The sequence below is a fragment of the Mesocricetus auratus genome, unplaced genomic scaffold (assembly GCF_017639785.1).
Source record: "Mesocricetus auratus isolate SY011 unplaced genomic scaffold, BCM_Maur_2.0 Super-Scaffold_4256, whole genome shotgun sequence".
In the NCBI taxonomy this organism is placed as follows: domain Eukaryota; kingdom Metazoa; phylum Chordata; class Mammalia; order Rodentia; family Cricetidae; genus Mesocricetus; species Mesocricetus auratus.
In genome coordinates this window covers 33596071-33615218 of record NW_024429182.1, presented here as the reverse complement: position 1 = coordinate 33615218, position 19148 = coordinate 33596071, and positions in this window count along the sequence as shown.

Here is a 19148-nt window from a genome sequence, read left to right as displayed (position 1 = left end):
TCTAATGTCTGGCTTGCAAGAAGTGCCTCTGATTTATTCTGTTAAGCCATCAATATTTAGAATTACCTGTGCTCATGGACCACTGGGAACCCATTAATTGACCAGAAAGAGGATGTGGTTATTATCTAGGCAGCATCATGGATCCTTTGGAGATGGCTGGTCATGACCTGGGTTCTTGACCTTGACTCCTCATGCGCTAGCTTTTATGAGGCCACCTGGGTCTGTCGCCAGAGGTCAGGCAGTGTCAGACTAAAAAGGTTTAGTAATTCCAGAACCTCACTGAGCACCTCCCACTAAGAATTTTAATGTGGACACCTGGGTGACCATCTCAATCAGGCACTTGGGAGTTTTTGCCTGTAATTTAAGCAAACAGAAAAAAAATCCCGCTGTGTCACAAAAATTGGAATGGACAAAGAATTGTTGACTGTAATTCCTCAACCCGGGACTTCAGATGCCAGGAATAAATGCCCATGGGGTTACTCCCTGAAATCTAATTGCTTTCTTGTTAGTTAATATTTGCTGTGCTCAGAGTGTATGGGGCTTCTGGACTCATTAAAAGAGGCATACTCTGAGACTCCAGTTCAAGCCAAACCATGGCTACATGTGCCAAAGCGAGGGGGCGGAGTTTACTCTGCTCCTCCTTTTCTTGGCCATCCTAGAAAGGCTTTTTACTGTCCCCAGCTTTCAAATTAAGAACTCTGGTTCTCTTTCAGTTGGGTTCCATGTTTACTGAGAAAATGGAAGTGAGGTCATCAAAGAAGGAGGTACTTTGAGGGACCTGGGGATTTTCTCAAGAGCAAAAGGGCATCTAAGAGAGGAGGTGGAATGGAGCAAGGAAGGGGCTTAGTTAACGAACAGCCCAGAATATGGAATGATCTGCGTAGGCATTTGAAAGAGATTCACAGTATTTGAAAAGGGAGTCAGTAGACCTTCCCAGGGTTATGGAAGGCAATTGCTTGAGTATTCAGAAGAGACCTGGTACTGAAGTATTGCTATGCTCCCCTCATTTAGCAGGAGAAATAGGTATGTGTTAGCTCCTTTGCCTGTGCCCAGGGACTCTAATGGATAGCATCCTGTACCACATCTAAGGTTCCATTGCAGGACTAAGCCTAACCATCTCCTGGGTCTTCCACCAGCCTCTCTGAATTTACTCCCTACAGATGTGTCATTCTCCTGACATTCAATTTTTCATTGTATGTATGAAGCCAAGAAAAGATAGGAGGTCCTATCGGCCAGAAGAATGTGTGTGTGTGTGGGAGGGGGTAGGGAGTAAGTTAGGGGTGGAGGGAAACTTTGTCTCATTGTTACTTGGAGGCTCAAAGTTCATCATGCATACAGAATGGCCAGTCGGTAATAAAGATACTCATGTCAAGAAACAAAACCAACAAATCCTAGCTTGAGTCCTTCCTTAGTCCACCTGCACCTCCTTTCCATACAGGGTTAACTGTGGTTCTGCCTGGGCGTCCACACTGGCCACCATGTTGCGACCCTCTGCTCTCTTCACTTCCATTTAGACTTTATTTCAGTTAGGAGAAAGGTCAGTGGGAGAGCTCAGAAGCTTTGAGCAGATTGAAAAATGCAATCTTTTCTTTTGAGGAGGCTCAACAGAGCCCCAGAACCAGCTTTCAGCAACTTATAAAGTTGGAGAACCCGTGATTTGCTTTCTCTGGGTTAGTTTAGAAGTGGGGAAAGAGGCTATAAACTAGGAAATCAGCCAAGTGCTTTTTTAAAATAGCATATTTGCTGACCAGTTTTAGGTTTAGGACTTGAAGACTGGGATCCATGAGTTTTGTTTTTGTCCTCTCAGACACTGCTTTTAATGGTACCTGGGGCCTACTCTCATCTGCAGATCAAAGTTTCTCCTATGGATATGGTAGACCAATATCTCACACAATTTTTGATCCTTCACCCATATGTAGAATAACTATCCAGTCATTTAGTTGGAAGTACCTACCATGAAGATGGAGATAGGCAAGGCAGGGTCTGCTGCATCCCTACAAATGTGTGACTAGGCAGCTGCTTAGAGGATGATGGGATCCAGTGAATTAGTTCATCCACTGCAGAATTTAAGGACCATGGCACCATCCAACTTCAGCCATCTGCCTTCTTGAGACTAATAACCACACTTTTTCTTAATCTTTTAGTTTAAAAGGAAACACATAAAACTCTGGGTTGTGACGAAGACCCCTTAGAAATTGCATAGTTATCCAAAAGCAACTTTCAGCATAGCCTTTTTGAACACGGTATTACTTTCCTAATCAGGTGGGTTTGCTATTGAATTAGGGCAAAGTCTGTTGATCCTCCCAGCTTCCACTGGAGAGGAAAATCCTCATAGAGTCTGCCAAGGGCACAGGCCTTGGGGCGCTTTCCAACTTCCATACCAGACACAATTCATTTAGTGCTTAAGAAATCACTTGTTATGACACCTCTGCACCTTGGGATCTGGATGCATAGCTTCTTGAGAAATAATTAGGATAAGAACCGACTCACTGATTGACTGAAGCCACTCAGTCAATTTAATGTATGAATTCAAGGTTTTCATTGCTAAAGTCATATTCCAATTTTCTGTTAACTTGGAGGAAAAAAAATTAAACTTGAAATTTTTCTAAAAAGTTGGAGGAATGAGATACTAGATATGGCCCAAGGCCTTTTTTCTTTCTTTCTTTTTTATCACATGCAATTAAGTTCAGTTATGTGTGGTAGAAAACCCAGAGCACTGGTTTAACAAGACAAGGGTGCTTATTTTTCCTCAGGAAAATGAAATCTGGGCACAAATGATAGCTTGAAGAGGCCAGATTGCTTCTGGTTATGCTTTCCATGTTTAGGGTTTGGGCTCTATTCTGAAGGACAGATTTTGTTCACAAAATGACCACTAGGACTATCCTGTGACCTCAGATGTGCAAATTCTTGGATGGCAACTTTAACTAACTAGACCAGAAACTCCTGGATAGACATATCATTGGTGTCCCAAATGCCAGCCAAATGAAGCTAATAGGGCCCTCAAGAGAGATGCATATGGGCCCAGAAACACAGGAGACAGAGCAGTGAAGTGCTCGCTCTGCTTTCTGAATAATGCCTGGTGAAAAGACTTCTCACATCCTGACGTTTTATGATAGGCCTCTTTGAGTTTTGTCTGTCTTCCAATCATAAGAGGAAAATCCATGAAGTCAAAGTTGGCTGAGTGATACACAAGACTTGTCGAGTAGTGCCTGGTATACAGAGTAGGAATTCAGTAATATATAGTGAATCAAGAAATTAAAGTTAAGTTACATGTGATCAATTTCCTAAAGTAGGAAAAGTTACTTTTTTCTCCAAATTTTAATTTAAGTGCATTAGTATTTTGTCATGGGTTTCAGGTCCCCTGGAACTGGAGTTACAGACAGTTGTGAGCTTTTAAGCAGAAATGAAGGTTAACATTGATATTTGGAAAGTCAGAAACTTAGAACCAAAGTGTCCCAACCCTCAGCATAAACCCTGGGCTTTCAAGGATTTGTCAATGACACTTACCATCTTGCATCAGCCTGCAATCAATATTAACAAACTTAATTTACTCGTAGCAAACTGTTTTCTGCCTGTCCAATTTGTACAGCCATATCTTTGGTCATTTTTGAGGAGGAATTGTTATCTTTAATCAGGTCCCAAGGAGAGGGGTTATGAGTAACCAAGAATATTGGATAGAGCTCATAGCTAACCCTTTTCACTCACTAACACCTGACATAAAATCAGGGTAGAGTTTTCAGTTGTACTTTCTTTAAATGTTACCAAATATGTTGTTTAAGGATTCTCGATCAGCAAGGTGGGCAAAGGACTTCAGTAGCCTTGGTATAGTAGTGTTCTGGTCTGATGTAGCTCTAGTCAATACCTGCTAAGGAGGTACCCTCCCTCTACCTGTTTGATGATGTTCTGGGGATGGGAATTCAGGACTTGGAGGTGATATCTGGTTTCAGTTTCCTGTCAAGGCAGCTAAATGCTGCTGTGGTATTGCTAGTTAAGGTCAGAGGAAACACAACTGATCTCATGGAGACTCTGTGGCAATCATGACTAGACATGGGGTAGCATCTGGGCTAAAGTTACACAGCTTGCCCCCTCAAGAGTTGGGGCTCACCTGTCCTCTGCCGAGTACCCACAGTTCTGTTCCATCTTATCCCCAAAGACCAAGAGCTTAATGGTCATGGGAGACCCCACACATGTCCTAGAGTGGTAGCAGAATCAGCGGCTTCACCAACCATGTAGGTGGGGTGAGGGGGCATTCAGGGATGGGGTGGGGAAACCTCAGTTTCCATTGTCATGGCACACAGAGGTGTCCCTCATACCATTCCAGCAATAGCTATGGTAAGGAACCTAACAATTAGTTTGAGTATCTATGGGATCACTGTGATTTTTTTTCTCTCAGTTTAGTTGTGACCCTGTTTGTATCTGAAGCCAGGTGACTTTGGGGTTAAGGGATGGTTGGCCTGGAGTCCTTGTAATACAATTATTCTGGAAAGGCTAGTTCTTATAGGCATAATTCCCATTCCAAATACAACATATCTTTGTTCAGGTTCATTTTTCTTACTTTCCTGCAAAATGTGATTTCTATACCTTCAACACTTTAAAATACAAGTTCTAACCCTGTAGACTTGAACGGGTGTACAATGAAAGGAACCCAAGTGCACTTGCATTGCCTTGGAGAGTGAAGAAAGTTAGTTTGCTCTGCCCTCATTCCAACAATGCGCTGACATCCTGGGCTCCTCTTGTTCCCCCAGCTCTCACTTAAGAAGCAATGGCTGGCGTTGATCCTTGTTTTCACCTTGTCATAATACCTATTCCTTTGGTTTTCAATGCTTATTTTATGTTTATTGCTTTAACCCACTCTCCTTGAATATTAGACTACCCAATGAAGTAGAATATAAAATGTACCTCATTATCACAGAAGGGGAAATTGAGGTAGAGAAGCTAAAGACATGGCAAAAAAAAAAAACCCTACAGAGCGGGAATGCAAAGTCTTTTCCTGTTCACCACTTTCTGCTGTCCCTTCTACTCTTTCATAGCCGGGGGAGGGGGGAGGCGGGAGGGGGGCAGAGGCTTGTGCATGCCCTCCTTGTGTCTAACCCTAGGGATGCACAGTCATTGCTCAATGAGCTCTTGTTGTATGGCCAGTTGGTCATTGGTAAAGCGAGTGACAACATCAAACGTCCTAACAGCACACCACTTGCAATAGCGCTGATGAATGAAAACTGGCTCAGACTCTCTAGCAGTGTGGTGCACCTGCCTGGCTACCTGCCGAGTACCCAGCAGGCCTTGCTTTCACCAGTGTGAGAGCACTTGAAGTCCACAGCAGGCACCCTTCCCCAGAAGACCCAGGCTCACCGATACCTCGACAGGCGATGTGATTGATCTCTGAGCTTTCATGTGGGGCCTGTCTGAGGTAAGAGTGGCAAAGTGTTTGAAAGCAAGGTAGAGTCTGCAGTTGCTTTTTATTGAGCATCAGAGAGCCATTGGAACTGGGTTTTTAATTAAAACAGCACAGGTGGCCAAGGAGGCAGAGGCTTCAAACAGCCCAGTTTGGGGAACTTGGTTCCTGGCTCTATAGGGTTCCCCCACCCCAGCCCATCAGACTGTTCAGTCAGCCGTCTGTGCTAGGGGAGTTCAAGGCACCAAGCCCTCCCCTTCCATCAAGCTTCCCTGCACCATTCTGAATTATTGACCACGCTCTTGCCGCCATCACCTTTATTGGTATTTCATTAACCAGCCTAATGATCTTCCTAATGATGTTCCTGTGCTCTGTAGAAACCCATCCTGTGGGATTCCAGCACAGGTCTTTCTCTCTGATTGTAGACTTGCTTCCCACACTTTCTTTTCCGAATGTGAGTCCAGTTGGTAAACTTTGTGGCAGCCTTTGTTTTTCCTTTAGCTGGGGCAGCTTATCTATACCTGCTGCTCCCTGCTCCTCTCCCTGCCCTGTCTTCATTCGTATCCCCAAACACTTGCTGGTCCTGACTCATTGTTTCTGCAAAGCCTTATTCAAAATTCTCTATCAGGTGCTCTGTAGTAGATTAGTAGTTGTCATTCATGCTAAATAAATGTGATTGGATGGACAGAAGGATGGGCAGACAGAGATCAAGCAAGACCGAGTGAATCTTTTGAGACAAGGTCTCACTGTACAGTCCAGACTTGTCATGAACTCTACATCGTCTTAGGGGTGCTAGGATTACAGGCAGGCAGCATCATCCCTGGCCCATTCTTTGAAAATCTTTGGGAATAAATGAGACTTGGAAGTCTCAAAGAGGACAGATCTAGTATTTGGTTTCTAATGAAGGAAAAGTATATTCTGCATACTGTGGATTTTTTTAGGACCCATTGTTTTCCTATAGTTCCCAGTAAAGGGAGATCAAGATAACTCCAGGTGACACCATCTGATTCTATACTCTATTGGTGCCCACAGGAATGGCACTGTTCAGACAAGAGAGGATGGAAGAGGAGGGGAGAAACTACCAAGTCCTCTCAGCTATCCCAAGGCCTAGCTCATAGTACAATATCCAGGAAGTGTGTCTGTCAGCTCTGACTCTGGTCTCCCTGCCTCCAACTTTCTCACTTCCTTACCCTTCTTCCTCTGCCTCACTGGGTACCACAGGGATGGCAGAAGGGGGTGATACTCTGGCCTTTGGCATCCAGCCAGTCCAGCATTCTTACATGTTGGCCCTGGAGGCGGTGCCAGTAGAACAGCAGTGTAGGGCTCCTCCCCTGTTTTCTTGGCTCTTGGCTCAGAAGCTCCTGAAACAGTGAGCACTTGGCAGTCACCTAGAGCAGCAGCCTGCCCCTCCCTGGCAGAGGGATGCTCTCAGAGAGATGCCTCAGGAATTCACGCTTCAGCCTCAGCATCCGTTAGCTGTGCTGCCCATTTAATCTTCTGAAAATTTTAATCACACAAATACTACACGGATGTTTTGATTATAAACCTTAAAATTTAATCATGGAAATAAAGCTGAAGTCTGCTCTGACCATGTTTTCATTCCCCTTCTAACTGTCACCGGTTTCATTTTTCTTAGGCATTTAAGACCCTATATGAAGACCCACAAGAATGGTTTTGTTTTCTATTTTAAGCATGTAAATATTATCATATAATGTGGCATTCAGTATTTTGCTTGCATCGATGTTTCTTTTCATGTCTATTTATACAGATTAGCTTCATTTTGCCTGGCTGCTGCATGCAGAATGGGTAGTGGCGTGTTTAACATCTGCCTTGATTTGTAGAAATTCAGGTTGCTTACAGAGCTTTGCCACTAGAGACAACATAGCCACAGAGATCCTTGTGCTAACTCATTTGTGCCTGAGTGTAAATGTTTCTATGAAGCATTAGACATTATAGTAGGCAGATACTAAATTTTAGAGGACACCAGCAAATTATCCTTTAAAAGAGTCTTTAAAAGCAATTTCTAATTCCATCAGTCAGGCACTTGAGTGCCATTTATTACATCCTGGATAATATTTGGTCATTTCTTATATTAAAATTGTCAGATTTACCACATATTTACTATTTGTACTTATTTAATCACTCACTGTCTTATCCTGCCCCCAGCCAATTTCATCCATAGACAAATGGATCCCCAGGCAGGAGGGGCTCGTAAAGATAGCGGCTTTGAGCAGGGTGTTGGTGTTGCACGCCTTTAATCCCAACACTCGGGAGGCAGAGGCAGGCGGCTCTCTGTGAGTTCGAGGCCAGTCTGGTCTACAGAGGGAGTTCCAGGACAACCTCTAAAGCAATACAGAGAAACCCTGTCTCAAAAACAAACAAACAAACAAAAAAGATAGCAGCTTTGGGCCTGGTAGTGGTGGCACATAGCTTTAATGCCAGGTGCCAGCACTCAGGGGCAGAAGTAGGTGGGCCTCTGAGTTTGAGGCTAGCCTGATGTACAGAGTGAGTTCCAGAGAAACCCTATCTCAAACAAAACAAAACAGACAGCAGCGTTTCAAGCAGCATCCAGCAGTGTCAGAAAAAGCCTCTGATTTCTGTGGGTGGCCCTTACAAGACTTCAGTTCCTATACCTACAGAGCCATCAACTGTCACTACAGAACTGCCTGGGGTAGATTCAGTTCCTATACCTAGAGAGCCATCAGATGGTCACTGCAGAACATCTGGGAGTGGGCCTCATAATCAAGGGAGAGACTCTGGGTCATTCCTGAGGGCTTGGCTAGAGGACTTGGGAGGTGTGGAGAATGGCCAACTGTAGACAGGACTAAAGGCAAGGAGGCTTTATCCCCTTCAAGGTGTCCCTCCAGTCAGCTGGATGCTGCTACTGGCTTCAGAGTGTTTTTCCTCATATTTTGAGAATAATTGAATGGGCAGTTATGAAGGGCAGGCTACAATAACGATGGTGATGAAGACAGTGACAGTGATGAGTGATGACTTCAGTTCCATTGATTGTTGAGTCGCTATTTTGGGAGCCAGTGAGAAAAATGCTGCCAATTATAACTGGAAGATGCTATTGATTATAAATACATCCTGCTTTAATAGATGCAAAAATGTGCAAATAAAGAGCCCTAGATCCTATAAAATATGGTACTAATTTAATTATGGCAATAATTTACAATTCTCAAGTACTTACTGTGTGCACAATACTCTAAGACCCTTCAATATTATCTTATTTAATTCGTACAAAAGCCTGATAGCTCATTCTCCAAAATAAATAAATAAAACAAAGCAAGCACGATGCTCTACTTTGTAACATTCACCAATTTCCAAGGTGCAAATGCTCTCAGAAGGTCGTTTTGGACTTCCCTGTATGAAGCCACTGAACCTAGAGTAGGGAAGAAAGCAGAAAACCAGCCCTTGTAAGCCGATAACAGCTGTCCCAAACACCGTTGGAAAAAAGGATGAAGATGGAAGTTCAAAGCTTCACCTAGAATCAGCTGGACTTATAACATTAGAGAGAGACCCAATTGTTATTGCCATACCACAGAGGCAGTGACTAAAGTTTAGTGATGGCACATAACTTGCTCAGGACTATACAAGCTAGTAAGCTGAACTTGTCTTATAAACCATCAGTAGTAGAGTGATGGGGGATGTCCTTCTGTATGCTGTGAATATATGTGTCCCTATTGGTTGATGAATAAAGCTGTTTTGGTCAATGGACAGGTAGGGTGTATGTAGCCAGGCAGGAAGTATAGGCAGGGCTACCAGACTAAGAGAATTCTGGGAAGAGGAACGCAGGGAATGAGTTGCAAGGAGATGCCATGTAGCTGCTGAGGAAGCAAGAGGGCTAGGCACCACCTGTAAGCCAAGCCCATGTGGAGATACATAAATGAATAGAAATGGGTTAATAATTAAGAGAGAGCTAGCCAATAAGAAGCCTGAGCCATTGGCCAAACAGTTTGATTAACATAAGCCTTTGTGTGTTTATTTGGGATTAAAAGGCTGTGGGACCAGGCAGGACAGAAACTTCTGTTCACAGCAGAGGTTGGTGAGGAAGGATGAGAACCAATTCCACTGAGTGATCAAGTTCAGCTGACCTCATGTGGGCCTGAAACATTCTTGAGGATCATGGAAACAGCTAAGCTGGATTCTACCTGCTCTCTGCCTTCTTTCCTCAATGGATATATTTGTTCTTTTGTTTTACTTCAATGTAGCAAATGCCTGCAGAACATTTTCACCAGGCAAAGCATTGTTGGAGGCACCATCCTCCTGGCTTCCCATGGGCATGAGGAGGCACCCCACCCTTGCACTTCCTAGCCAGAGAAGACTAAAGGCTTAGTATATATTGGAACTGTCAAAGGCCCATGAACTTGTCTATGAAAAATGTGAAACCTAAATCAGGCTCCTGTTTGTGTGTGGGAAGAATAATAGATCATTTTAATTCAAGGAAGAAAATTAAAATCCACTACCATATTTTCTCCTCTTTTCTCCAAAACATTTTAATTAAACTCTGCAGTAGAAGACAGGATAAAGACAGCTTGCCCGACTTTTCTCATTACCTATCCCCTTGGTACAAGCATGTGATTAGATTGATTGGATCTTTCGAGCCTGGGGAAGCATTGGGAAGTTCGTGTTGTCCCAGAAAAGATGTTATCATTCATGGGAAGAACAACCCAAGTGTGAAGTATGCTGGAGGAGTCAAACTGCAAATTCACTGTCCTGGGATGGAAATGGCTACCTCTGTGCCTCTGCTGCTGCTTCGATCGCATACCCTTGTTTCCAAGGCATGGGTTGTATCCAGATGGGGCCTGCCACTGCCTATACCAACAGCATAAATAAATATGCCACATATTTATTTCTTTGCTACCATGCCGTGTGTCCTTTGCTGTGCTTGGCCCACAGGCAGGTGTCAGGTTCTTGGTGATCTGCTTGTAGAGACACCTTCAGCACACCAGGGTATGACTGCCTGGGCAGCAGCCAGATAAGGAACTCTTGAATGGAAATAGTCACACACTGAAATGGTGCCAGGTTGCAGGCAGTCTTGCAAAACCAATTCGGCGGCTTTAGAGACACAGTGCTCCTGAGGAGAGGCATTGTGGCATTTGTAGAATCCCAGCTGTTGTAGATAGTGACATTAACTTGCTTGGCTTTGGTGACAGTCATCTCTGAGTTTGGGATCACAGTACCTTTATATGGATTTGGCTTTTTGTCCCTATTATTCTCTGCTGGTGAACTGTGGTCTAGGGCCTCAGTGGCAGCTGTGCACTTCTGAAGGCAGACTTATCCAGTCCTAGCAAGAATATATTGAATCACATAGCCACGCAATTCACCTGCAAACTGGAAATTCAACTTCAGCTACCAGGAGAACAAAGGCTACACAGAAGTTTCTAGGAAGTTCTCTCCAGGGACCTTGGGCCCTTTCAACCATGCAGCCTTACAGGTTCAGCAAGGAGGCAGAGTGCAGGGAAGCACTGGTTTGCTCTTCTGAACATTTATCACCCTGACACAGAAGTTGGATTAAGGAGGAAGACGGTAGACTGAGCTGAGACACTGTGATATCCACTCAGAGTCCCAAATACAAAGAAGACTGATCATCTTTTCTGTCTCTCTTTGTTCCATCTTTCCCATGGAAAAACACACAAGATTATTTATTTATTCACACTTACTTAGTTTGGAGACAGGGTCTCTCTCTGTAGTCCTGGCTCTCCTAGAGCTCACCCTGTAGACCAGGCTGGCCTGGAACTCACAGAGATCACTTGCCTCTGCCTCGCAAATACTCGGATTAAAGGTGTGCGCCACCATGTCCTGGTTGCAAGACATTTGTCTCTCAACTGCCTTCCTACATCTTGGCCTTACATTTGATTTATTGGATGTTTGTCTTTTGTGCCCATTGACTTGCTAATAATGCTCAATGATACAGGTGCAACAGGACTTCTGCTCTTGAGACACCCACACAATGATGTACATATGCACTATAGAACCTCGTATAAGAAGAGGGAGGGAGCGGAGATTGCCGAGTGTGACATCACTTTCTCATGGTGACAGGTAGCAGGCTATGGTTAGCTTTTCTTCTTCTTTTACTTTCCCTCCTCTGTTCTCTCTCTCTGGAAGGAGAAGCAGAATTTAGACGGGTGACATGAAGAATTTCAGGATCGAATAGTGAGAGCTGCAATGGCTTGAGTGACTAAAGTAGCCAGTCTTTGAAAATGGTGCTTCAATCTTCAACCAGGCAGAGGTGGACTCTGCAGAATCAGCCTGCGGCTTCTACAGCCCTCCCACTTCCTGCCCGTGGTGCTAAGTACCCATCTCCATGCTGTCTCCTGGTTCTCCCTAACTAGTGGCCAGCTGCTGAGCTGCAGTCACCTTTACTGATCCATGCAATGACCTCTACAATATGGGTACTCTGATTTTCCAGGCAAGCAGAGTGGGAAGGGAAAGTAAGTGCCCTGTGTGAACACCCGATAGGTGGTAGTCTCAGTGCGAACACAGGTTGGTTACCATTTAGAGACTGGGCTCTTGGTCTCTTGGAGTTTAGCTCAATATTGGGGTTTGTGACAGGGGAAGTGACCAATGCCAAAATACCTAGAGGGCACATCTTGACCTTATTTGGTTGATAAGCTCCATTTGTTGGGAGTTTCCCAGATGCCTTTGTTAAGAAACAGATCCTACCCCAGCCTCTCAGAGTTCCCAAGGACTTGAGACAGAGCAGTTGTCTCTTATTCCTGGCAACTGTGCCTCTGAGACTGGAGCCCACAGATGGGATTTCTTTTGGAGCAGATCACGGTATTCCAGCTGTTTTCCCACAAAACATGCATGCTCAGAGGTCCAACAAACTTGATATTGGCTTTGGGAAGATGATATCCTTTCATGTGAGCAATCCATGCATTTGGAAGGGTTGAAGAGATCAAATTTGGGGTATATCCTTAGATGAAAGTGTATGGCAAAAGTGAACACATTGGAACAGGACAATATAAAAAAAATAGAAGGAAAAGAGCTCAAGGAAGGGCACAAGAAACAGAAAAAGATGCAGAAACCCAGTTGTTTGCATATTCAGGAATCCCATAAAAACACAAAACTAGAAGTCATAAGATATACACAAAGGACCTGTAGTGTTAGAGAAAGAGAAAGAATTAAAAAATAAACTATATAAATTAAAAAAGAAAATGCGAAACCCTGACGTGATATGAGACAAGGAGCCTCCAAAGATGACACTGAGTCCTTTTCTGTTGGCCATCTACTGTTGGGCATGCAGTCTATCCTTAAGAGTAGTTTGTTTCTCCAGTGAGACTCCCTTGGAGGAAACTAAATTTTCATTTGTAAGTGGTTATCAATTGGAGATAGCATCTCGGTTAGGGATGGTGGCATGTGTCTACTTCTTTTAACTCTAGGATCCCATCTGATGCAAGCCCTGTGTATGTATGTTGCCTCAGCCTCTGTGAGTTTATAAGTGCATATGTTCTGTTGTGTTTAGGAGGCCTTGTTTCCTTGATTTTTTCTATCCCCTCTGGCTCTACACAGAGCTGAGTGTTCCAATGTCTCTCACTTTCCACATACTGTCTGACTATGAGTCTATATTATTCCCATCTGCTGCAGGAGGAAACCTCTCTGATGATGGCTAAGCAAGGCACTGATCTATGACACAATGTCCACATTTATACAGTAGAGTATTACTATTACTCAGCTGTTAAAGATATGAAAACTGCAGGTAAATGGATAGAACTAGAAAAAAGAAACATCCCAAGTGAGATAACCCAGACCCAGAAAGGCAAAGCTGGTGTGTATTTGTTTATATGTAGATATGAGTTGTCAAGTCAATGATAAGCAATCTACAATCTATAGAACCATAGAGATTAGTTATAGCATAAGGGACTGAGGGGGACAAGATTGATCTCTCCAGGAAAGGGAACTAGAATAGATCGTTATGGATGGATAGGGTAGGAGTAAAGGAAGCTGGAACAGGAGGATCAAGCAGAGAGGAGGGGACACAGACAATGGAGGGAATATAGAAAGATATAGCCAAAATGATAGGCCATTTGAAGGGTAGTATGGAAACCCAATACAGCAGAAACTTCCTATAAATATATATGAAGGTGATCTAAATGGAGCTGTAAAATAACAGGGAAGACAGAGCCCCAAGTGGGCATTCCTCAGGTGTAGAGAGAAGCCTTTTCCTTGCCGCGTTGTAGTCCCCAAATAACACACAAGGCGCTGTATTAATTATGAAGCTGTTGGCCTTGCTTGTTTCTTACTGGCTATCTCTGACTAAGTATTTACCCCATAACTGCCAATCTAAGTATTTCTCTTACCGTAGAAAAGTTTCCGGGCTTCTTACACCTATGGTGGTTACATCTTGACTCCCTGTGTTTCACCTTCCTGGAGTCCTCCTCGACTCCTACTCCCACCTATTTTGCTTCCCTATTGGCCAACAGTGCCTTATTGACATGTACACAGGACTTCACCATCACTCAGGCTTCTGGAAATGGGTTACATCAATCAAGTTGTTGGCCAAAGGAGCCCCATGGACACCCTTGAAAATCCAGGTTATTTCCAAGTTTATTATTGATTTCTCTCCACAAATGACAGCAAGGCCTTATTGCTGAAGATGACACTTATTGAACATGGAGAATTTGGCTAATACCCACATAGAGCCTTTACCTCTATGGGCGAGTGTTCATAGTACCAGAAGGTACTCTGCTCGCTAGCAAAGGAAAAACATCAACACCAGCCCAGCTACAAATGCTTTGATCTACAATAGTGTCCTGTCTGCAAGATAGGCAAATGTAATGGTGATGCAGGGCTTATGGGAGTAACAGACCAGTGACTGATTTGAGTTAAGGCTCAATATACTCAGTGGAACCCATACCTGACACTGCTTGGGAGACCAAGAACCTGAGACTATAAAGTCCAGGGACCTAGGGTAAAACTACATACTATTGTTTTACTAAAGAATGTAGCAATAAAATGACTCCTAATGGCATTCTGCTATACTCATAGGAGGGTGGTTTAAATAGGTCACGTAGATGAGCCTGTAGGCACTGCTGGAGTAGAAGCCTGGGAAATAGTGCTTCTTTTTTCTTTTTTGGATCATATGGAAAAGAGGCAGAAGTACTTTTACTGCCAAGACAGATGACAGGAATGGTGAGAGAAAAGCCAAGGGTGTATTACAGTAGGCTTGATGAATGTCAGCCCAAATGTTAACTCAATATTTGGATGCTATAAATTGTGTTAAGAAATATAAGGCCAAATAAACCTCTGGGACTGTTTGTGAGTGATTCAAGATGGCCGAGTTTAAACTACTGTTGATGAAATGGATGGGGGCAGAATAATGGTATTAGCAATTTGACAAAATCCTTATAAATCAGCCATGAACCTGAGTTAACTCAGGAAACCTTGCCAGAGCACACAGCCTGAGTTTGGCTGAGGTCTATGGCTCAGATGGAAACAGAGATTGGAGCATGGAGTCACTGCTGTTTGAACTAACATCTGTTTCTCCAGGAGGTGTACGTGGTGATTCTGGGAAGATGTCTTTCCTGACTGTCTACATCAGTGTCTATCTTGTAAGCCAGTCTGTCATAGCATGCCAACATCACTCACTCAGGTGCTCTGTTTCATTACTACTTAGCTTGGGAACATCTTGCTTGTCTCAGATTTCTGTTGTGAGGGACATCATGACCAAAGGCAACTTGGGGAGTTTATTTCAATGTAGGACCAAGAGTTTTTCTGTGTCCTGGCAGTCACTCCCAAATAACCAGGAGAGACTTAATATTAATTACAAATGTCCAGCAGATATCTCAGGCTGGTTACTAGCTAATTCTTCCATTTTAAATTAATTCATATTTCTTATCTAACCTCTGCCATATGGCTGTACCTTCTTTCAACATGGCACATTCGTCTTGCTTCGTTCTGCATCTCCTGTGACTCCCCGGACCCCACCCTTCTTCTTCCCAGCATTCTCTCTGCCCTGAAAATACTGCCTAGTTATCGGCCAATCAGCTTTTTATTAACAATGATTATCAACCAATGTTCACAGTGTACAAAGGATTATTCCACAGCATTTCAGCTTACAGGCATCAGGTCACACTTGCTATTGAGTGAAGTCATGGCAGGAACTCAAAGCTGGAATCTGGAGGTGGAACCAATGCAGAGGCCATGGATGACCTTCTGCTTAATGGCTTGCTCTCCATTTCTTGTGTAGCCTGCTTTCTTATGCAACTCAAGACCACTTGCCAGGGATGGCACCACCCACAACATACTCTACCTCCCTACATCGATCATTAATTAAGAAAATGCCCCCACAAGCTTGCCTACAGACCTACCTTATAGAGGCATATTCTCAGTTGTGGTACCCTCTTCTCAGATAACCCTAACAGCAGGTATATGTTGTCTCCTGTGCAGGCCCAGGAAGCAATGGCTTATTAGGGCACCTAGAAGCATACGTCCAATTCAGATGATACTCTCCCAAAGCTCTCCTGGTTAAAATAAAAAATTTTAGGTGTATCTTTCCTCAGCGTTGCTGTCACTTTTGGCTCTTGGCCCCATTTTAGAATGTGTCATAATTTTCTTTGCCACTAGATCCTTATAAATTGTTTTCTTTTCCCTACTGAATTTGACACCCAGAGCTTATGATGGATTTCTCCCTATCTCCCGGAGTAGCAAGCACACCACTCATCCATGTTCAGGAAGCATTCATGGACCCAAATTACCCCAGGAAAAAAGAGTGAAGAGTAAGTTGCTTTTGTAAGAACAAAGGATAAAAAGTTAGCATGAAAGCCCATCTGCCTATCAAGACATTGACTTGCTGGAGTCACCACAGTCTCACTTAGAGCAGGGCTCTGCTGTGGGAAAGAATGGCCCAGCAGTTCACAAGTAGGGCAGGGCAGGGCAGGGCAGGGCAGGGCAGGGCAGGGCAGGGCAGGGCAGGGCAGGGCAGGGCAGGACCTCTGTGCTCTGCTCAGGAGTGCTGGTCCCTGCACCTCTCAGCATCCTGAGACTCAGGCACCATGCACCCAGCATCCTGCAAACTCACTCACTCAGTCTACTGGGCTTTCTTGCTCAGTGGCCCCTGGGGTATGGTGAAGACCTGCTGCCTCCTACCTTCTGGACCAGTCCTCACGGTCTATCACATCATACAGGAAACTATGAAACAGTGCTTGGGCCCAGCAGTATTCTACCAGAAGGCAAAATATAAGTCATTCATCCCTCTAATGGTCCCTGGTTACAGAAAAATGATAGATGTTTTGATGAGCCCAGGGCTTCTCCATGCATCACTTTTGATACTCAGGGCTGGATAATCCTTTGCCATGGGAACAATTCATGTTTTGTGGGAAGATTAGCACTTCTCTGGCCTGCAGGGCACGATTCATCAGCCTTTCAAGGTTTGATAATCCTAAGTGTCTCTCGGACAGTGTCAGTGTCCCAGGGAAGGTCAAGTTTTCATCTGAGACCAGTGACTCAGAGAGATAACAACCACTATGTCCCTTTAGACAGCAATCTGACTCAGATGCCCTCTACAATTTGGTTAATATGTGTTAATTACTAAAGCAACTTAATATTCAGCATTAATTTAATATTATGAATATATTATTCAAATTAATAACATTTTATCTCTTGGGGAAAGAGAAGATGAAGGTGATTAGGAAAGAAAAGCAAGGGTCTCAGGGGCATGTACAGACATGGGCCCTCACAGACCTTGGCTTTGGCTTCCTAGAGAGTCTCAAAGCCTGCAAAGAGTAGTTGATTTAGACACCATTATTTTATGATAAGAATTAACTCCTAGTTTTTATGTCATGTGTTAATAGGTAAGAAGGTGGCTAGAATAACATAGAAGTTAGGGAAGATTAAGAGAACCCGCATTCAAATCTTGCCTCTACTTAGATGTGTATATTTGCTAAGTATCTTAATTTCTTGATTCTTATTTTTGTTAGCACTAAATAGGCCTCATATCACACACCTCTGGACTGACACCTGCCATTTGTGACATGACATGGTCAAAGTCAGGCTGGCATGTGGGCAGGCAGGCACTCAGAAGTGTCTAATGATGTGTGTCACTCTCTGAGACAGCTCAGCCCTGCCTGTCCTTGGTTCTTTCCTTGTAAGTGACCATGAGTGGGCGTCTTCAGGGCGTCATCACCAATCACAGGCACATTTTTCTAGTTCTATGGAAGGACTGAGCTAAGGAAGTCTCAAGATCACACCAGAAAAACCAATGATGTCAGGGCTGGTGGGTTACATATGAGGCTTCAAAAAACCAAAAAATCAAATCAAAGACCTGTGTTGCTTTTTAAGGTACAAAATGTAATTTCTATGGTTTGCATTTGAAATGCTTCCTTCAAATAGCTCCTGTATTGAAAACCTGGTTCATGTCCCCTCACCGGCCCCCTCAAGGTGGCACTATTTGGGGAGGTTATGTAAATATTAGGGGGCAGGGGCTACCTGGAGGGATGAGATCACTGGAGTTGGTCATTGTTTAGGACCCCTCTGTGTCCATTTTTTCCTTCTTCCACATGATGGGAGTAGCCCCGCTCTGCGCTGCACCCCTGTCCTGATGGACTGAAACCTAGGAAATTCTTCTTCCTTTTAAGTCTTTCTGTCAGATATCCAGCTACGGCGGCGGAAGTTGACACAGAGAGAAATTAGCTCCCATCAGCAGCTGCTCTGGAGTGAACGTGACCTTGGTTGTTTTTCATCTAAGAGAATTGCTAGGAAAGTGCCACCTTCAAGAGCAGCCCTGTTCTGCTTATTTTTCTAGACTTCTCTTTTGTTCTCTCTAACTCTTGGGCTCCATGCACAGCCGTTCGTCCTGAGGGAGCGTTCTCCCTCACCTTCCTCTGGGGAAATTATTTGCATGGACCACCAGTGTACACCCTCCCATCCAGATATTTGTAGCAAGGCAGGGAGCACAGGGCAAGCGGCCGCTGAGTTGGTGAAGCACTGTAGCCTGTCTGGTGTACTGAACAAAGGCCACAATGGTTGGGAAATGTCTCATCTCCTGTCTGCTACCTTCACTGGAAGGCTGAGGATTGCAAATTAGTGTGTTCTTAGGTGTCAAATTAGTGGACTTAGGGTTCAAATTAGTGAACCTTCAACAGGAGTTTAAGGTTCCTCAGCATGGAGACTGGGAAGTGAACCCACACAAAGTCCCATCCCTAGCCAAAAAGCTCTTTTTGTGCCCCTTTCCTCTTTTTTTTCTTTTTGTTGACTCCCACCTACCCCCACAGTGGGAATTTATCTCCCCCTCCAACATAATATTTTTATTCATTGTTTGGGAATTTCATACACTGAATCGTGATCACACTCGATTTCCATTCTTCCCAGGTCCACCCACCCCTAATAAAAACAAACAAACAAACAAACAAACAAATACAACAAAACTCCACCAATACAATTTGTGTTGCCCTTATATTCACAGGAGCATGATCAAACTCCCAGTGGCCAGCCCCTTCGCAAAAACTGAGTCCTTCCCCACCCCCACCAGAAGCCATCAACTGTGAAGAGCTATACTTCAGTATCTTTATCGCAGTGTTTAAGGACTCTCTTCAATGGCTTTTCTCCTTCCTCTCCTCTCCTCTCCTCTCCTCTCCTCTCCTCTCCTCTCCTCTCCTCTCCTCTCCTCTCCTCTCCTCTCCTCTCCTCTCCTCTCCTCTCTTTTCCTCTCTTTTCCTGTCCTGTCCTTTCCTTCACTTTCCCTCCTTCCTTCCCTCCTTTCTTCTTTGTTTCTTTGTTTCTTTCTGGCAAGTAGAGAAGAAGGTTGTCACAG